Raw genomic sequence first — 4,427 nt, 5'->3', positions numbered from 1 at the left:
GGCGCCATCAGGAGGTCCACCAGCAGGGCCAGAACTCCAGAAGCCCTCCCACTGTTGCTCCCCAAGCACCAAGAATACAGAGCATCACTGCCCCAGACATAAGAACATTAAGAGAGAAGTCAAGGTTGGATCAGGCCAATGGCCCATCCATTCCAACACTCTTTGTCATTCAGTGGTCAAAACCCAGGCGCCATCAGGAGGTCCACCAGCAGGGCCAGAACTCCAGAAGCCCTCCCACTGTGGGCCCCCCAAGCACCAATTAATTAATTTAATTCTGCATTTCTCTTAACTGTTACTGTTTCTCAATTTTGCACTTGTAGAATTATATATCTCTCGTCTTCTGTAAGACCTGGGGAAGGAAGCCGAAATGAGTCAACAGCGGCTCTCCTTGTCTTGCAATTGCACTGCATCTTCTTTTTGCCTAGAGTCCCTAGAGGTCTCTTGGTGATTGGCTTCAAGCTGACTCACCCCTTTTGGAGGAGAGACCCCTCCTGCACAGCCCCGCTCCCTGGGAGTGAACCCCCTCCCACTTTGGGCAAGGCCTTTTATCCCTCCTTCCCGGGCACCGCCCTCTGCTCCTCTACTGGTGCAAGCTTTCCCTCCAGGTCCCCTGTTAGCCAATCACGGGGCTGAAAGGAGACCTGGGAAATGTAGGCCCTGAGAGCTACTCTAGTACAGGCTTCCCTGGAGCCACTAGGCCTCCCTAGAGTCTGTAGGCCGCACCACTATAGGCCTAGGAGCATGACCAGTGTTCCTTCTAAGGGAAATGTAGGCCCTGAGAGCTACTTTAGTACAGGCTTCCCCAGAGCCACTAGGCCTCCCTAGAGCCTGTAGGCCGCACCACTATAGGCCTAGGAGCATGACCAGTGTTCCCTCTAAGCTGAGTTAGTGCGAACTAGCTCACAGTTTTTTAGCCTCTGTCTCACTCATTTTTGTCTTCGCTCAGGAAAGATGGCTCCAGAGCAAACTAATTTATGCAGTAGTCAAATTGCTCGTTCACAGCTTTAATGCCGGTAGCTCACAAAGCAGAATTTTTCCTCGCAAGACACTACAGCTTAGAGGGAGCATTGCCGCTGGAGAATTATAGGATGGTGGTGTCTGTAGTCAAGAACGCCTTTGACAGGTGCTCAAGAATGTGAACAGCAAACAGGTCCTCTGGACGGCCAACAACAGTGAACAGTTAATGGAGGTTCCCCTCAGCCACCATGGCTAGAAGCCATTGATAGCCTTATCCTCCATTGTAATGTATCCAGTCCAGACAAGTCCAGAGACAACCGTCGAGCTTCGCTCCAAGAGACAATGGACTATACGGATCCTAGCCCACTCCAATCAGGGGGCTAGGTTCCCGGCCGAGAGCCTATGGGACTCTCGGCCAATGTTCCCTCTAAGCTGTGGGGTCTTGTGAGCAAAAATTCTACCGTGTGAGCTACTGGCATTAAAGTTGTGAGTGAGCGATTTGGCTGCTGCATAAATTAGTATGCTCTGGAGCCCTCCTTCCTGAGCTAAGACAAAAATGTGTCAGCTGGAGGCTTAAAAACTGTGAGCTAGCTCACACTAACTCAGCTTAGAGGGAACACTGCTCTCGGCCACTGTAAATAACCTATAGGGGTGTTTTGCGTGGCGGTTTCTCGGAGATATAAGCCGGCCTGCAAGCTGGCCAAAGTCGTCTTGTTCCGGATAGAATAAAGTACGCTTTGCTGAAATCACTCTCTGTTTGCATGCTTTCCATCCATGAATCTATCTAATCTCCTTTTAAAGCTGTTTATCCCCATAGCCGTCACTACATCCTCCAGCAGTGAATGCCATATTTTCATCACTCTTGATGTAAAGTAGTATTTCCTCTGTCTGTCCTGAACCTACTGCCCATCGGCTTCATTGGACGCCCTTGAGTTCTAGTATTTTGGGAGAGGGAGAAAAATTTCTCTTTGTCCACTCTCTCCACCCCAGGCATAATTTTATAAACCTTTATCATGTCCCCCTTTAGTCATCTCATTTCTAAACTGAAAAGTCCCAGATTCTTTCCTCGTAGGGAAGGTGCCTCCAACCCCCGTCATCATCTTGGTCACTTTTCTCTGCACTTTTTCCATCTCTGCAATGTCCTTTTGGAGATATGGTGACCAGGACTGTACACAGTATTCCAAATGAGGCCACATCATACATCTATACAGAGACATTATAACATTGGTTATTTTATGTTCAATCCATTTTATGTTAAATCCCTTTCCTTATTTATTCATTTATTTATTTTCAATTTATATCCCGCCTTGTGTCAGCTATGCTGCCATGGGGGTGGGGGAGTTCATTCTGTGTCTGGTTAATTGCTATTGCATTCCTATCTCTGCTGTTCTGCCTGTGCTGAAATGCTTATCTCTACAGATGTGCGGGAGGAGGTTGTATTGTCTGGAAGTCTCCTATGTACCGTGAGAGACTCCTGGTTCCCAGCTTTCGCCACCTAACGGCTTGCATATGTTAATTAGGCGATTGTATAAAAGCTGCATGTAACCACAGAACTACGAAGCCCTTGGCCTGAGTTTCTGACCTCAGGTCGGAGTCTCTGATCTCAGGCTGGGTTTCCCTGATGTACAGCAGATAAAGATCTTTAAAAAACCTCCACTTTGATTTTCTGCCTGATTTCTCCGTGGGGCAAAAGTTATTGCCCTGGGCCAAAAGTTATTGTCCCTAACCCACTGCATCCTCAAGAACTTTTCCCCACTCAGTCTCAGCAAGTTAAGACCCCGTTAGCCTATCCTTGAAGGCGGGGTTTTTTTTTGTCCCAGTGTGCACCACCTTACACTTACCTACATTGGATTTCATTTGCCACATAAGAACATAAGAACATAAGAGATGCCAATGTTGGATCAGGCCAAAGGCCCATCCAGTCCAACACTCTGTATCCCACAGTGGCCAGAAATACCAGTGCCATCAGGAGGTCCACCAGTGGGGCCAGGACATTAGAAGCCCTCCCACTGTTGACCCCCCCCAAGCACCAAGATGACAGAGCATCACTTGCCCCAGAGTCCCTATCTATACCTTGTGGCTAATAGCCACTGATGGACCTCTGCTCCATATGCTTATCTAATTCCCTTTTGAAGCCGTCCATGCTTGTAGCACCCACCACTTCCTGTGGCAGTGAATTCCAAGTGTTAATCACTCTTTGGGTGAAGAAGGACGTCCTTCGTCAATATCTATAATGAGAAGTAATAGAGCCTGCTTTTAGAAGCTAGAAAGTAGAACACACTCAGAATGAACTCTGTTGTAAAAAAGTTCATTTGTAGAAAATAAGCTTACACAGCAGAAGGCAGGATGCAGTCCATCACAAGGTAGAACATATTTGTTGATAAGGATAGCAAACCAGGAGATAACACACAGCTGCTCTTGTCAGGGGAGGATCGGATAAGACATACCATCCCAATTATACTTGAGGATGGAAATCACCTGGTTTTCACTACAATGTATAACTAATTGGGAGGAAGCATGTACATGTTCCCTGGAAGGCCAGATAATGAAAATGAAGCTCAAATACTTTGGTCACCAAATGAGAAGGGAGCACTCACTGGAGAAGACCCTGATGCTGGGAAAGATTGAAGGTCAAAGAAGACGGGGACAGCAAAGGATGAGATGGTTGGACAGTGTCATCGATGCAACGAACATGAAACTGAGCAAACTTCAGAGGACAGCGGAAGACAGGAGGGCCTGGCGGGATCTAGTCCATGGGGTCGCGAAGAGTCGGACTCGACTGTGCGACTGAACAACAACAACAACAACATGTACATAAATGGAATTAAAACAAACCAATGCGGGACTAGGGAGAAGAGGTGTGCGAGGAGATTGTAAGCTTGTGGTTGACCAATCAACTAACAAACAGGGACTTTTTGCATTCGTGAAAGAGTCTCTGATCTCAGGCTGGGTTTCCCTGATGCACATCAGATAAAGATCTTTTAAAAACCTCCACTTTGATTTTCTGCCTGATTTCTTTGTGGGGCAAAAGTTATTGCCCGGGGCCAAACGTTATTGTCCCTAACACACTGCATCCTCAAGATCTTTTTCCCACTCAGTCTCAGCAAGTTCAGACCCCGTTAGCCTATCCTTGAAGGTGGTGGTGGTGGTGGGTTGTCCCAGTGTGCACCACCTTACGCTTTCCTACACTGAATTTCATTTGCCACATTGTCGCCCAGTTTGTGGAGGGGCCTCTTGGAGCTCTTCTCACGTTCCAATGAAATCATTTCAAGCATTAATCTGGTTCATACTTCAACACATTTTATTGTTCCCCTGTTAGAGGAGGGCAGGGAGCTGTTCCTGTGGGCAGCAGAGGAAAGGACTCGCAAGAATGGGTTTAAATCAAGGGTGGAAAGGTACCAGCTGGATCTTAGGGAAAAAATTGTTGACAGTAAGAGTTGTTTAACAGCTCCCCCTCCCTGGCATTCTTT

Source organism: Gekko japonicus, unplaced genomic scaffold (assembly GCF_001447785.1).
Source record: "Gekko japonicus isolate JY-2015 unplaced genomic scaffold, Gekko_japonicus_V1.1 scaffold3212, whole genome shotgun sequence".
NCBI lineage: Eukaryota > Metazoa > Chordata > Lepidosauria > Squamata > Gekkonidae > Gekko > Gekko japonicus.
Note: the sequence above shows the minus strand (reverse complement) of the source record.